The following is a 17,163-nucleotide window of genomic DNA, read 5'->3' on the forward strand; positions in this document are numbered from 1 at the left end:
CTTTTTAATGAAATATTCTGTCTCTTATTTCTCTCTTGGTTTACCATTCTGCTCCCATGTCTCTGGCATTGTGAAGCATGTTTTTGCTTGGTTAAACAGTGTGTGATATGGCAATGACTAATAGCCTTTCAGCTGATCCTTGTGTATAAGATTCTGTTTTTGGTCCTGTTTAGTATCCCACTAGTAAACAACAACGCTTTTTTTGTATTACTGTTTGATGTGATCAAAGAGTATGGCAAACTTTGCAGTGCTATAACACAACATTAGAGAACAGCACACCAGCTCAGTTCTTGGCTGGTTCTCACCACACCACAAATTGATTCCCACTGGATATTTTTCCTGACGATTGTCCTTTCTTGGTCTTTTTGATGCCTGTGAGGCTCAAATATGCATAAAAGTTTGTCATGTGCCTGTTAGTTTCCAGTTTTTAATCATCAGAATCAATACTCCTGTCTAGATTGATATTTCCTGTCATTAAACTCATCCGAGCTGCTCTCCCTAATACTGTCACTGCCAAGCTGTGTTTTTGTTTGTTTGTTGGGTGCATAAAACTTTGATAGTAAACCAGGGGCCCGTTGCACAAAAGTAGGATAAGTGATTAAGCCGGGATATGGCTATCCTGGATCAACTTATCTGTGATCCGGTTGCACAAAAGTAGGATAAGGGAAGTGGGATATGTTCAGACGTAAGTTACCATGGAGATTTATTCTGTGAAGCTAGCCTGCTCCAGACCAGGCTAAGTTCCAGGATCTATTTAATCTCATTCCTTATCTCAGTCAGTGGTCGCCACAAGTGGAAACCAATATTTATTCCACTGCCTAGAACATATTGTTAAAACATTTAACTATACCCACTATCATTATTGAAACATTTGTGATCATTAATTACAATCATTTTAGATAACTGATGATTTTAGATGAACCACTAGATAATTTAGTTTCCCACAGACTACACATAAAGTACATCACCATATAAATATAAATACACATTAGAGAGTACCATGATGTTCCTTTATTGAACAAGGATGAATCAAAGCAAGTAAACCATCAGCTCCTTTCAAAACTGAAGTCACACAGTGCTCTACAAGACAAAAAGCACAGAATCAAAGCATGCAGTTTGAGACAAACTGTTTGTAAAAATGGGCTATACAAATAAAATTGCCTTGCCTATACAGCACAAAAACCTAACAAAAATTCCTCTGCCATTGCAGGCCCAACTTAAATCAACATGCATATTAATTGAAATAATTTAACACATATTGGTCTCTGACCAGCCGACCACAGTCGTCATCTGGGAAGATGGCAGGATTGTCCCAGTCTATGAGAGCTGGCACTCTGGGGGCCCTCTCCTTTCTCAGGCAGGCCACATTGTGGAGGACAGCACAGGCCACAATGATATCACATGCCCTGTCTGGGCTGACTCTCAGGTGGTTCAGACACTGAAAGCGTGCCTTCAGTAGGCCAAATGTCATAATACGATGCAATGAGTAACTTACTCTGAATGTTAACATTGTAATTGTAACTGTAATTTTTAAAAAAAAAAATTCTTACCTGCAATCCTATAGAACTCCTCCTTTATGTCACAGAGTCTTCTATGCCCAGGGAAGGAAGATGAAGATGCTTGCAAGTCCTTTAATTGCGTTTTTTTTTCACTGCTAAAACAGTACAGGCATTGTGTGGGCAGGCACATTCTTAATAAAAAGTTGCTGCCATGTCCATTTTGGTTGCTTGCTTGCGCTTGACTCAGAGCACGGATCTCGAAAACACATGAGAAGCTATACAGAATCATACGCGGCGGACAGCACAGCTTTATGCCAATTACGCACACAGGCTCCACACGCATCGCGTCTGCAATCATAACTCATTAGGGGAAATCACATTTTGCCAATATTTTAGAGACCCCTCAACATTTCCCAAATCATGTTTTCGGGGGAGTCTCGTGTCAGTTTCAGGGGGTCTCGGATACCCGAGTCCCCCGTAGTTCGAACACTGCCTAATTGTGATAATTTCAGTGGAGTGGTGAGTGTGTATTTGTGCACTACTTACGCATTCAGGCGGTCAGTAATGGTTTGCCACGCTTGCTCCCTTTGTTTTTTAACTGTGGCAGTATTTCCTTTTTGTTTTATTTTCTCCGTCACCTCTTCATATGCTTCCATTAATAATTATTGCTCCGCTGGGGAGAAATACGCCGCCCTTGTTGCCATGGTGAATCAGTGAATCTATGATCGATCGTGGGGTCTATTTAAGAAAGCCGTGTGCAGCACTTATCCAGGATCGCTTTCACCTGGCTTAATGAATCCGTCTGCTCATCCTGGATTGGCCTTTGTGCAACCAACTAAGCCCGGGCGCCCATGTTTTGGATTCCTTGAACCTGGCTAAGTAACTCATCCTGGATGTCTAAATCCTACTTTTGTGCAACGGGCCCCTGCTCTTAATGTCATTGTCAGGCACAATATAGACATATTTCTTTCAGAAACCTAGTTTTTGTTACATGTTCCTGCACTGAGGTTACATAATGTCCAAAATGTGTCTACTTGTGTCTACTTCAGGTCTCTGTTGAAAACCACGTAGGATCTAAACCCCTTAAACCAATGCCAGATTGTTTCTTTGTAGTAAAGCCTCTGGTTCAATGATTGTCTAAACGCAATCATGCTGGACCGCCAAATTAGCTGCTCTTCCAGAAAACAGGACTTTCTTCAGCATCATAGTCATAGCTGATGTTCTACAGAGAAAACTCAGTAATTGTGATAGTCTGACCACAACCTAAATTTTTAAATATTGTGGCGAGCTTGCGTTGGATTAGATAATGATATGAGGAATTTCATTTCACTTCGCACATGTTCCAAAATGCCATTTTTCCCTTTCATTTTTTATGTAAAAACAGTAGAGTGTAAGTATATTATTACTGCCAAATTCCCAATAAATCTGGAATTCACATTTTTTCTGTTTCTTTGTCAGACAGCAAAATGTGTCAGATAATACAATATGGGTTTGACTACTGCTACACTACAGCCCGTGAAGACCACATGTCAACTCAGAGGATTTCGGGATTTTCACTCTGCTCTAATAAAATCCAGATTTTGATAAGCGCATTGTCATCTGACAAAATTCACCATTCAAGTAACTAATGAGACGTGGATTTAGTGATATCTACATGTACCGTACGATAAGTGTCAGTCAAAAACTCAATTCCCCTGCTGTGCATACTGGGACAAGGATGGCAGTACATTTAAATGGCCCTTTTGACCCGTAAACATAGCTCGACTTAAACGTGCATGTAACCTTATGGACTGAGTGTGTGTTTGTGCCACCCGTTGCTGACACCCCAGCTCTTTTAAGCCAGGAATTGTCAGTTTTGTCAAACTTCCCAAGAATGAACTGAAGCAAGTTCTTTGATGCCTGGCTTGCCTGTGTAATTCCAGTTGTCGACACTATTTGACATGCTTGCTTTATACTTCAATGGTTATGCCAGCGTTGCCTCTTTCTTATTTATTCAGTATCAGAGTGATTTTTAATATGCTAGCGTGCCGCCTCACTTTCCCCTCTTTTCAGTCTTCCTCAGGTATTACCACCCTCAGGGTCTCTCTCCTTGTTCTGTGCGTGTGTTCAGGAAATTCTCATTCTCATGGTGCGTTTCATAATGCAAATATATGCTGCTTCACGTCCTCTCTCCTTCCACAGCCTGAAATCATTCTTCTGTCTTGTAGCGTGAAGAAGTGGGGCCTCCGAACAGCTTAAAGTGAGTAAATGAAGGTGTCGCCTTCCACTCATTACACCATCACATTCTCCCCAGGAGGAGCTGAGATGCCAGAGAGGGAACCAACGAGACACATTAGCATGATGAAACTGCCACATGTATGCTGCACCCGTATTTGCCTGCACTGAGACTGTGTTCAGATATTCCACTCGTTTACAACATCAACACGAATCAGCCATTTTGTAATGTTCAAAGTCTTAACTGTAACTTTCATCAATACTATAGGGAGTCCCACATTATTCAACATGGATCCACATGTGTGATGGCATGTTTATCTGCAGTGTGTTACGCACTAATGATGACTGCTAAAAAATGGCATAGTTTTAATCACTGAAAATTGTGCCGTGATTCGCGTCCTCATGTTCACTAAAACACCACCACGATATATTCTGTAAAATATTTCAATATGTTTGTAAGCCAATTCTTTCAATTTAATTTAATTTTGTTATCATATTAATATACATTTAAAATATGGACCTGCAGTGTATCATACGTTTACTCTTTCATCTCCATCATGGTTGTGTTAGTGGATGAATTAAAGTCAAAGTATGTATAATGTAGATCAACTTGTGTGAGAAGTTTTGTGTCGTTGTGTTGTGGAGGATGTAAAAAACAGTGTGTATTACCTGTCTAAAAATGGCAACACTTGTGTCAATGTAATCAAATGTTTGGGAGACTGGGATAATTACAAGCATCTGGTACATAATTATGAAGCAATGTAATATCCAAATGGTGTCCAGGATATGTTAACAGCTGTTTTCCTTCATCTTTTAATGAGTCTGCTATGTAGCAAACACTATGTAGTGGGTGAGGGAGTGAAGAAGTAGACAGTCTGAAAACAGCCCGAGTTTCCCTCCTTTCCACATAGGTCACATGACCCTGTCACCTGCAACCCTAGCTGTTCTTCATTCACAATGAGTGAATTTTCAGGCAGGTTTTACTAGACTCTCTACACCACTGGCATGTGGCTGAAGCAGTTCTTCTTGCATGTCTGCCTTCTTGTGCTACTGATTTGGGTTTTTCCATTGCAAAATTTATCTTTTGGGGAAATTCTCTGACTGCTTTTTTTTCTCCATTTGTATGTCAGGAGCTGTCCGACTGGGTGAGTCTCACTGTCTGTTTTCGACTTGGTATACCCAATACAGTATCAGCAAGATTAATTCTGAAGGTAGAAAAACACACTTTTTCTCTACAAATGACATTTTAAGAAGGAATTTTATAATATGTATAAAATCTTTAAACATAAAACACAAAAGTTATGTTTTTAGATTTAAAGCTTTCTTTTATGTTGTATGAGGTTGAAGGAAGATGCATAGGATAATTTCTAAGAACTTAAGAAAAGGCAACTGCAGTTCTAAGAGCATCTCATTTCAACATCAACACTTGGTTTTATTCTGTTTTGGCTATATAAAGTGGAAAATAAATGAACAGAACTGTTCTCTTATAATACTGAAAAAGGGGGTAAAATATGAACTCATAGAGCACAGTTGTACCTAAACAGGAGTATATTAGATGGTCACAGATGTGTGTTACATGAATTGACTTTTTGTCTCAGCGAGTTTGTTCCTAAAAGCCGAATCTCATGAATGATTGTGGTACATTATCTTTTTTTTTTTTTTCTTTCATGGACGTTGTTCCAGGGTATCTCCTGCTACAGGGGACAACATAGGCAGAATTCAAGCACCTATTTTTTTTTATCAGATGCACCAGAGTGTTTGTTGAACAGAACAATCTGAGGAAACCGTTTGAGAAAGGGCAGACAGTTTAATAAGATATCTGGTAAGTTATTGAATTAGCAGTTTATAAGGGGCAAAGTTGAGCTAGATTAAAAGATTGGAAACTCTGTTGGTAAGATCACATTTTGAAGAAGTAAGTCAGTGGAAAGCTTGGGTACAATTTTTCCCAAGCTTTCCTTTGGTCAGCTGTGGCTCAGGGTGGTCATCTTCCAACCAGAAGTCCAACTAGTTCAATCCCACGGGTGTCTTTGGACAAACTTCTTCACCCTGTTTTAATAATTAAGAGAAAAAGTACTGAATACTGTGTTTACACAGATAAACACATGTAAAATGTTTTGTAGTACCTCGACAAGGATAAAAAAAAAAAAGATTAAAAAAAAAAGGGTGCTCAATGATTGCAGACCATTTAATGCCTTGCCTGCAAACCCATAGCTCCGAGCCTCTATTAATGGATACTGCCCTCAAAGGAAACCTTAGCATTTAGGGAATTTGATGAGCTCTTATCGTGTGAACCACTTTGATACTTCCAGATAATTTCACTCCGTTAGAAACCTTTGTTTACAAAAATCTGGACTGCAACAAAACAAAAATTAGGGGAAGCTAATTAGCAACATGCTCGGATATGTTTCAGAATCGTTTTATTTTATGCCAGTCAGCCCACTAAAGTTTTTATTTAAATATGCCAAGGTTTTCCCTTTTTTTTTTTTGTGCCAGCTCTGGTCAAATATTGGCACATTTAGCCACATCTGGACAGACAATAGATCATGTCTGGAGACCTGAATTTTTACAACACACAGACCAGGGACCGGATTCATAAAATAGATTTGCAATGCAATGTGATCTTCTTTTTCTTTTTTTTTAGTGTTACTTAAGCATAACATTATGTCGATGTAGTTAATTATAAAACTATACTTTGAGTCCATTCGAATAGTCTTTTTGCCTTGCAGTTGCAACCTTCAAAGAAAAGCAACTATTCATGTAATTAGTTATTAGGACAGGTGGAGAGCAGCCAGTGACAATATCTTTCACTTTTATGACTTTTTCACCACTTTTAACATAAAACTGTGTTAAACAAAGTACTGTATCTAAACCACTTTTTGCAAAAAATGTATTGAACATCTGTAGTGTCATTACTACAGACCAACATTACAGCTCAGTGAAGGTGTATTGCTGCTTTTCCTAAGTTCCTATGAATCTCTTTCACATCTTTCCTGAATCCCAAGATGATTTAGGTCAAGGAAAAGGGCTATGAGAACAGATAATTGAGTTGAAATTTTTATCTATGGTTTTTAAGCTTAGGATGTCTTATGAATTGGGCTCGAGTACATTGTTGGAATGGATTTAAGTTAACCTGAAATAAATGTCGCTGCAGCTCTTGGTTGTCTGAATTAATCCGGAGACTTGTCTTTGCATGGTCATCTGACTCCTGGAGCTAAACTTTTGGAGTGTTAAAATTAGGAGTGACACGCCCTTTCATTATCTTTATTTTTAGCATTGGGTTGCATTGTGAATGTGTCCCCAGCTTAACAAGAGCAAGCCTTATTCTGAATCAGAGTTTTGATATCACAATTTAAGAAATGAATGGCCACCTGCCAACCAATCAGAGGAATAACGTCGGTCATATAATAATGCATTTGGCTGTAAGACACTCTTCGGGACAGAGGAGCAGACATGAAGCCAAGAAAGTGTGATGGGACGTGTTTCTGGGGGGGGGGCACACAACAGCCGAGAAGTGAGGGGGGCACGCGCTCACCCTGCAGAGGGAGGAGGAGGGCGGAGGGCGAGCTGATCCTCAGTCGCTGAAGGGAACAGACGAAGGAGCGACCTGCTCACGCGCGGACACTCACTCACTCACTCACTACACTCTCGCTCTCTTTCTCTCTTGCGCTTTCACGGAGCGAGGGGGGGAAACAGGGAAGGGAAGAATGAGGAAGAGGTCCGCTGTGCTGCGCGCTTCGTCTCAGCAAATGCGGGTTTGCTGATGAAGCACCGCTCCGGTCATCCGATCATACGGGTCACACAGGTCGCGCTGCATGGAAACGAGAAGTAGGCAACCGCAGAAGACAATAGCAACAAATAAAAAAGTGTCTGTGCATGGGAATCCGGACTACTCTCCCCTCCTTTTGTGCGTCTCGGTCAGTGGGTACGCCGTCTTGGCTGGCGTATAAGAGCTCTCTGCGTCTCCATTACTATTCTCCACTACTGGCTTACCTCTTCTATCACTCCTCCTCTTACTACTCCTTCTACTTGCTAGTATTACAAAAAGAGCTGTAGTGCTGACGGGCATCTCTGGATTGAGGATAGTCGTACGATTGAAAAAGGTAGGACATTCTGCAGTTTCCTTGGTGCTTTTAATTATAATAGTGATCAATGCGGGGGTCCTTGTCTTTTTTTCGCTGCATTGTTTGGTGCAAGCAAGTTTATTTTTTGTATAGAAGGAGGTGGTGTGAATCGGATGCAAGTGGGGGTAGTGTCTTCTCTTGGAGCACCAAATGGAGACTTGGAAGCACCATGCGTCGGATAGGTTTGGATGCGACGTGGAGACCTTTCCTCATCCCATCCTCGCCCACCACGCTTTCCACACTGCGCTTTTCATCCTCTGTGATTTGGAGAAATACAGAGAGTGGACCATTGGTTTAGAAATCAATGGGCAGCCTACGATGGGAGGCGTTTTTCCTTTTAAAATGAGCAGCCGGACTGGACAGTAGAGGCTGTTTCCTAATGCTTGAGGGGTGTTTCGCCCTTCATTACCATCCTCATTCCCTGCTCATTTCTTCCTTCCTTGCATGTTTAAGTCAAACCGCCTGCCTCTATTTATAGGGGAGTGATAGTTAGGGATTCAGAGCACGTTCAGATAACCAAGCTCACCTTTTTATAGGCGTTCAGTGTGAAAGTTGGGTGGCAAACGTGCGCGGTACCGGTTTAATGATCCCTTATGGAAATCTGTAAAGGATGAATACGCATTGAAAGGCACATTTGCGCAGTTCTGCAGCTCCCACATCCTTTGCGCCGAATAGTGCAGTACAGGTTGGGATGGTGGAGTGCTCCGCGCGCCAGTGCAGAGCGGGTTTGGATGAAAACCTGGAGCTGAATGGGTTTGAAAACTAGAAACTGGTCAGTCTGAAATCTCTGGATCCAACAGCACCTGTTTGCCAAATGTAGTTTAAAAAAATAAAGAAATAAAAAAAAAAAAAAATCTGGCAGCAGAAAAGCTTCACATCAGTTTAGTTTTGCCTGTAAATCTGGCAAACATAATATTGGAGGTGGCAGACGGGAGCTTTTCCTTTCTCTGATATGACAGAGAGCTTAGTATTGTTAGGAGTGCTTGGCACATCAGGCAGGCTTTTCAGGAAGTTCTTTTCCAGTTGATTTCAGTTGGTATTTTATGGGCATGACACAGAGCTGTAGCACATCCACTGCGGAGTATGAAATATTTATTCATGACAATGGGGGGAAAAAAATGAAATGCTAAATCTTTTGATGCAGTGATTATGCTTAATTTTAGGCATCACCATTACGTCGGTTCAGATTTACTCTACATAATGTGTTTTAGGATTTAAAAACTAGAATTATTCCACCTAAGGTAAGATTCAGATGTAGTAGGTCTGCATCGAGCTGGGTTTAGGCCTGTTCTTAACTTGGTTGAGTGCATCGCACACACAATGGCACACAACTTTGAAACTTGTAGCCGCTGCAGTGTAACAACTGCTGGGTCAGTTGTAAATAAGTCTGTAGCAAATGGCAGAGAGCAGCTTGAGCTTCATCCTGGTGAGTAGGTGAACAGCGCTGTATGTGATATATAGGATTTTCAGTGCAATTGGTAAACTTTTTTTTTTTTTTTTTTTTTTTTTTTTTCAAACTTGTCAAAGGTCAGAATACCGTATGGCAGACACGGATGGGTTTTATGATGGTGAGAAAAATGCTCAGACACATGGCTCAGTTGAAGAGTGTTTTAGGTCTTTGATTACTAGACCTCCCACCCCCTCAAAATTATGACACCATTCTAAACTTATTTCCATCCGGATTTTATTCCCACACACCAGATCTGTTCTGCTGCTTCGTACAAAAACAGACCGTTCATTATTGTTTACAGTAAACATAATCCTCTGATAAGAGAGGTTAATGCTCCTGCTGATGCAAAGTAAATTGAAAATGGATAAGAAACTGCACTGCTACATAACAACCAGCTGATGCAAGTTTTATTTTTTATATACCTGTACGTTACATAAAGAATATTGAAATACTGGGTTTAATCGCTTCAGAGGGCAAAAGGCTATCAGATCGATACTTGTTTCAAATGATTTGTTGCGTTTAACACAATAGCACAAACACAACCGACTTTCCTGCATTTCACTTTTTTTTTTTTTTTGTGACGTGGGATAAAACTTCTCTCAGGTGCATATATATGGTTTAGTAAAATGGACTACAAATGCAAAGGATTCAGTCATGTTAATCTTAGTGAAAGCATTGTGAACAAATAAGGCAATAATCTGGAAGACCGACAGCCTTGGTTCACCCGGGCACTATATATTACATTACTATATGCCCTTTTCAGTTTCAGAGGTGGAAATGACTGAAGTGCCTTGTCTCACCTGGCAAAACCAAGCAATGCTTAAACTTGTCATGTGTTTTATATTCATGTTAAACAGAGTCAGACTGAACCCTTTTTTGTTTTGTTTTTAAACTGGAAAGAGTTCCCTGTCACGGCAGATTTGATTAATTTACTGATTTCACAGCCTTATGCCACCAGGGCCATGAAAGGCTGTGGTGTAAAACTAAATGGTCTTCTTCTGTATTAATTACATTGATGAACAAACACAATGGTCGTTCAAAGTTTATATTGAACCTCAAGTCTGGATTTAACAAAAAGCTGAATTTAGGCTCAACTCATATCTTCCTTCCTCTGACCCCAAAATCATGCACAGCCAGATATATTTAAGAGAAAACTCTATTCCTAAAATGCACCTAAGAGAGAGGATCAAGGGGAGAGAAGGCTTATAAGTGCTATAAGTGAGGATATACAAGTTTATCCTTTGCACAAACCATTTTGGCATCTGTGACATCCAACAGGGGGTGTGCCATTTTAATCCCACATTATAAATGGCATTAAAAGTATATGTATACTGTCAGGCAGAGATTTAATACTTGTCAGAAATGAGTTATTACAGCAATAGGCTGCTACAAAACTATGTTTTGATGATGCAGCTGTGTCGAGCATCACATGTAATTGTTTTTTTTTTTTTTTTTTTTTTTCTTCTTTCCACTCTGAAAATTTCTCATTTATGTCCTTGATTCTTCTGCTCACATACAGTAACTGGTGGGAGGGACAAAGAAACAATGGGAGCAACTAAGTGTGTGCGATCTCAGACATGAGATGTGGGGTGTCTTTGTCAGAGGTAAATGTGGACAATTATTTAGAGTTGTGCAGACTTATTTGGCTGCTAAATTAGAGAAAAACCCTAACCCTGTACACTTTGTAACAAGATCAAGTGTAACATAAGCAACTTCTTTTTTTAATGAATATTCTGTGACCAATAAAGCCACTGTTCTTCTTCAGTTCAGTTGCTGCTTTGCATGCTGTCATTATAGATGGATAGATAAATACTTTATTGGTCCTTTAGCACTTAAACAATCAAAGAAAACCTCAGTAAAAAGCAAAAATAATATCAGGATAAAGTGACTACAGGTCCTTCAATATGTGGGACTGCATTCAGTCCCACATATTGTCCATAGCACTACCTGTAATGCTTCCCTCCCTCCGCCCCTTCCAAGTGTGCTGTTATACAATCTGTGTTATGCCAACATTATCAGCAACACATAGGTATACTCTACGGAAACGGCATGTTGACTCTCCCACCTTGTGATAATTTGAGGAACATTTGGGCAAAAAATTCCTGGTAGCAGTGCTTTAGTACCACCACAAGTGGCAGTAACGTACAGAGGTGTATGCCAGTCACTATCAAACAACTTATAAAAACAATACTTTACTGTTGCCAGGCTCAACTGCAGTGTGCTTGGCACTGTGAGCTGATAATGTCTAAAAAAACAAACACGTAAAGCCAAAGACAACAGTTCAGTGTCGAACACCTTTTTTAAAAAAAAAAAAAAAAAATAGGTACAGTGCAAAATCTGCCTGGGAATGCTATCACTTGTACTATAACTTTATGCACTATTTACTTTAAAAGCACATCCCCTATTTCGAAGGGGCCCAGAGGTTATCTAAAGGATTTAAATTGTAGGACATCAGAGATGGAACATTGTCTTTCATAAAGATCATGACCTTATTTATTGTTTTGTTTGTTAATGTTTTTCCAAGCCATTACTCAAAACTGTCCTCCATAAAATTCAAGTTTCAGAGTTTTATTTCCAGTCAGACTAACTCATAGATAAAAATGGGACCCCAACTGCCGCCACCTCCACCCCTCACCCTCTGAGGTGTCTGTCAATCGGATCATTTCATCTGTCCAAACCTCTCTTCAGGTTATTTGTCACCCAATCGTAATGCTTCAACCTCTGAATCTCAGAATTTTCTATGGCCATGTCTCTGAATATTTGACATTTAATAATGCAAATGATAATTCATCAGGATGAAATAATTTTAGGTAGGAATCCTAAAAAGTGTTTTCACTCGCGGATAACAAGGTTCCTGCATATAGCAGCTTGATTATAAATCATTGTGTGCATGCAGCAGTACAAATATCCTGGCACTTAGATTGTGACAGTAAATACAAATCACCTGAAAATGGTTGAATACTTGAAGCAATCCAGGTTGTATACTTTGGATTTGGAGACTGCAGTTACTGTCAAAATCGACATCTTCCTGATAATGTGCATGCAGTGAGCAGCTGAAAAACACTTGTCTGTCAGTTCTCACTTGAATGACTTGAGACCTAGATAAGGGAAGTGATTGGACTTTTCTGCTTTTCTTGCTAATTTTTGTTTCCCGTTGTTCACTCATGATTGCCCTCCCACATCAACATGTGCCTTGTCAGATTCCAGTAGACGGGCAAACAGATAATGTCAACGCAGAGACGGAGATGAAGACGAGCAGTAGGGAATCATTATGTGAGCGAGTGGGCAAATCCAAACAAAAAGAGCTTCACATCACTCTAATGACAGCAAATGTGGACCGTTAATCTTCAGTTGTTTGGGGGCTGTTGTGTATATGTGTGTCTATTTCGGCAGCCTTCTCTTTAACAGTGTTGAATTTCCTTGAGGTTTGAATTAATTAGAGTAGGTAAAGGTTGATTATGTTTGCCCTTTTCTTAGTCTTACTTTCAATCTTAATGTTTTCTACATTTGCATCCATCTCCTTCAGCTTTAATATCCTTTTTTCTTCTTGATGTCTTTTAGATTTTCCATATTTCTCTGTCACGCACTGATTTTAAATATTTTATAATCACCTGTTGTCCCATTGCAAGGAAAATGCATTTCAGACCGCTGAAGCATTTAAGTGCTCTTCAACATGTCGTTAATTTTCATTGGCATACTCGTGGTTGGCATCCTCTTTTTTTAAGGTTCTTTAACTACTACATCACTTGCAGTGATGGCAGTTTTAATGCATGACTTATTTTTGCAACATTCGTGGTTTATGCAGGAAGTCTGTTCATCTCTTATGCTGCTCTCATGTTTTCTCTGTCTGTGTGTATCTTTTTACCTAATCAACTGTTTTTCACACTTTTGTGTGCTGCCTTCAGGGGTGTATAAAAGTTGACAGAAAAAGGACAGCTTGCCTCATTGCACAACACATGGTTTTAGTTCCTCTTTTATTTTTCATTGGTCCAGATAGCTTTTTTTTTTTTTTAATTTGTTGTCTTCGGTTGTCTTCCTCTTGAAATGGAGTCTCTAAGGTCATGATACCTGGGAAAACCATTGTGGAATATTCTGAAAACCGATATTCCTATTACAAAATCCAAATGGCAGCCACTGTTCAGTTTCAAAGGGTAATATAAACACCTCTTGAGTTTGTTGCTGATAATATTGAGAGCTTTTTTCTGCCATTGTTCATTCCAGCAGGTTGTTTTTTTCAGTCTTACAGCGAACCTGGAACTGTAAACAAAAGGTTTACTATCTAAATTATAATCTGCTAGTGTAATCCAAAGTGTACAGCTCACAAAACTAATGCTAAAGGTTAATGATTGAGCTGTATTGTATGGCATGTCAGGTTAGTAATGGCTAGTGTTAAAACATGTACATGTTTTAACATTTATCATTTTGTGGTAAAAGGCTAAGGGTGCAGTTTAATGGCAGGAAAAAAAGGAATACTTGTAAATGCAGAATGGCCAAACTAAACCAGCTGCAAAACAAAATATTCAACTAATGTAACATATTGTACTTTTTAAGATGGGTCAATCTTCATTTTGAATTTTGGCAGTTCCAGTGGTATTGCCATATCTTCTCCTGTTTACCCAGGCCAACAACACAGGCCCATCAAAAGTGCATCAATAAAATTAGGCATCCTTTGATTATCATTTAGATAGTTACAGAACAAAAGGTGGGGTAATGAGCGACAAAGGCTAAGTGTTTTTATTAAAATGTTTTTCATGACCTGGTTTTAACATTACTGTAATATGTACCTCTTCAGAAGTAGAATCAATACATGCACATTATGATGCATTGTGAACCACCGTTTCAATTTTTATTTTTCTCATTCTCAAGAAAACTGTAGTTTATGTAGTAATGACTTTTTCATTTTCTCACACTTTGGAAATTGTTCAATTAGAAATTAATCAGTTTACTTTGGTAAATAACATCAAGGTCACATTATTATTATTATTCTACCTTTACATGGTATCTAGTTACTCAGTACTTGAGTTAATGTGATTATCAGTTTACCTCTGCAAAAAAATTTGCCATATTAAAAACCGCTGATGGAAACAACTATTGACAGACTTCTAAAGGCCATGATTACTATAAACTTGACTTCCTCAGTTTAAACTGACCACATGCGACCGGTGTTATTTGCATAATTGTAATTTGCGTTAACGTTGTCCGTGTAAATGTGTCTTGCACAAACAGATGCTTGCTTTCTCAAACTCATGATCAAATGAAAATTTTTGCTGTTATGAAATACATCACACTTATTGGACATGTATTTTAGGGCAGGGCTCCGTGTGCATATGTGATCTATGATGTGCACACACATTTTGTGTTTTGATTTCTACAAAACAATTAGAGTGCATGTCTTCTTCTTAAAGCATCAGTACTAATATAATGGATTAATACAATTATTAATGGCAATGTATTGTGATACCTTAACCCCCTAACCCTAATGGATATATATATTTATGTTGTCTTGTTTTTACCTTCTAATAACCAGATAAAGTTCTTATTTTCATTCATATTTTCTGTTGCCTGTGCATATCATGATCTTGTGCAACGGTTAACAAATCAAAAATACTTGGACTGAGCTTCAGTAGACTGCCTGGTTCTGGTGTTGGTGCTAAGCTAAGATGGCAAGTGAATGGCTGCAGCTTTGTCTCAGTCTTTCCATCTAAATATTGCCATAGAAGGAAAATCATGTGAAACTTAGTCTCCATAGTCACAAAACGTACAGCTTCAGTGATGCATAAATTCCCTCATTTGATGGCAAGGTAAGGATCTTTTCTTTTTTCTTTTGTTTCAACATCATGAATGGCACCAAGAACAGCAAGAGCTTAAGCTAACCGTTCAAAAATCAATGACAGCCTGTGTGTTCATCCTCTTGAAGCTGCTTTGTGGACTCAAAAGAGAAAGTAGGACCCCGTCTGGTACCACATTGCATTGTAATGTGGTTTTCTCTTTGGTATAAAACTGTGGTATTCCGGCTGTTGAGGGCGCGTCGGGGGACCTGTCAAAGGTTGGAAGAGTGGTCACTGACGGCTAATTCGGAAGTCTGGCATAATTATATATTTATGTTACCTTGTCAAAAATAGACCTTGAAAAAAAATTTTCATGACTCTAATCCCACATTTTTCTCCCTAGAGCATTTGAATTTTGCAGCTATTTCAGATTTATGGATCTCCCAACTAAATGATTATCATTGGGATTTCAATTATTTCAATATCGAATGTAATACTGCTTATCAAAGCAACTCTCCATAAGTCAGCGCCTCTCTCCATTAGGTCAGCATTGCCAACAGCTGAATATACTCTTCTCAAATCTGCAATGACTACATTTATTCAAAGCACAGAGGTAAATACATAATTTAAACATAAAAAAATCTTCACTTATGCACTAATCTTTTGACTCAAATGTCCCAGTTGGTCACACTGGAAAAACATGCATAAACAATGCATCCCAAATGGATCGCGAAGGCCAAGCTCATAGCCACTCAGTGCCTCTACTGGAATAGAGAAGCTACATAAAATTCATTTGATTACATAGAGAACAGCTGGCATAGGGCTTTTTTTTAATTTTTTTTTTTTTTTTTTTTTGTACCAGTGAGTCTGTTAGAAAAATGACATCCCTTAGTTAAAAAAAACACCCAAATCCAAGTGCATTATCTGTCACTTGGAATTGCCACGAAAAGCCTTGTGTGACCACACAAGGCTTAAGGCCTAGCCTGGCTGACGCGTCCACATCTCGATGAGATGGTGGTCTGGGAACTAGGTGTGCATTTTCTCGTATTTGAGGCATGGTTTACGAATGCCTAGAGCCGTTTATTGGGCGCTACGAATGTCTATCAAATGGCGTCTGGTTCTTCCCATGCTGCTTTGCGCGCGATTCATAGCCAATTGTATCACTTATACCAGATGACGTATGTAGAGCGACAGAAATTCGACGAGGAAATAAATCCTTCTTGGCAATGAAATCTTTCAACGCCAAACGTTGCTGTTTTTTAAAAGTAAACTTGCGTTCTAAGCTACTTAAAACACTTTCTAAGGCGTTGTGTCCGCTGCCATGTTGGATTAACACTCTACAAGCTTCGGTGTCGCGCATAGACATCGTCATCGTCTTGCTGCCCCCCCCCCCCCCCCCCCCTCCCTGTTCTGTGATTGGTTCCCTAACTCTGGCAAAAAAAGGGCGGTGGTTTCCAGGCTGCCTTTGCAGTGTGAATGAAATCGCGCGCAAAGCATCATGGGAATTCCCAGGCTACTTAAGGCCCTTAATCATGGGGGAAATGTTTGGTTGCGATGCTGGCAAATTGTAGGTGAATTATGTTGATGTGATTGTTTTGAATTCCTTAACATATGAGCACAATGCTCTCACATCACAGCTGAGCCCACATCAGGACAGCAACATTTTTCAGACCTGGTTTATTCAACCCAAATATTTAAAATCATGAAGCAAAGCAGTTATGAAGAAATTATTTGTCAACGCCATTTGGCTGACACTGTGCGCACTGTAAATCATCTTAAATTAACTTTTTATGCCCTGATTATGTTCCTGGTGGATTCCGCCTTTTTCATTTGGCTTTAAATAGTATAACTCATGTAATATGTGGATTTACAGCCTCATATATTCTGAGTTTTGTAGTAAGAAAGTACTGATGTAACTATTGATGTCTGGTAAATTGTGCTGTGTCTGCATGTAAGGGTGAGAACAGCTAATTATAGGGAAATGGATGCTGGCACGCAGGAAGGTGGAGGAGGGCAGCTGATTTGAGGAGATCTTTGTTTAATGCGGTGGTTCCTGTTAGATCTTTGAAAGGATTACTGCTTGTGAATGCGCAGCAGCGCTTTCTTCTTAT

General features: G+C 39.4%; 1 protein-coding gene across 3 annotated transcripts in view; it reads left to right on the forward strand.

Moving 5' to 3' along the window:
• Positions 1-7,286: 7,286 nt before the first annotated feature.
• Positions 7,287-17,163, forward strand: part of slc8a1b (solute carrier family 8 member 1b) — a 143,170-nt gene continuing 133,293 nt past the window's right edge. For 2 of the 3 annotated variants that reach the window (XM_075479974.1, XM_075479992.1), the window contains exon 1: positions 7,287-7,813. The gene's annotated coding sequence lies outside the window, so the exon portion shown is untranslated. The remainder of the gene's footprint in view (positions 7,814-17,163) is intronic. The other variant, XM_075479983.1, reaches the window with a different exon arrangement.

Source organism: Odontesthes bonariensis, chromosome 2, assembly GCF_027942865.1.
Source record: "Odontesthes bonariensis isolate fOdoBon6 chromosome 2, fOdoBon6.hap1, whole genome shotgun sequence".
Lineage (NCBI taxonomy): Eukaryota > Metazoa > Chordata > Actinopteri > Atheriniformes > Atherinopsidae > Odontesthes > Odontesthes bonariensis.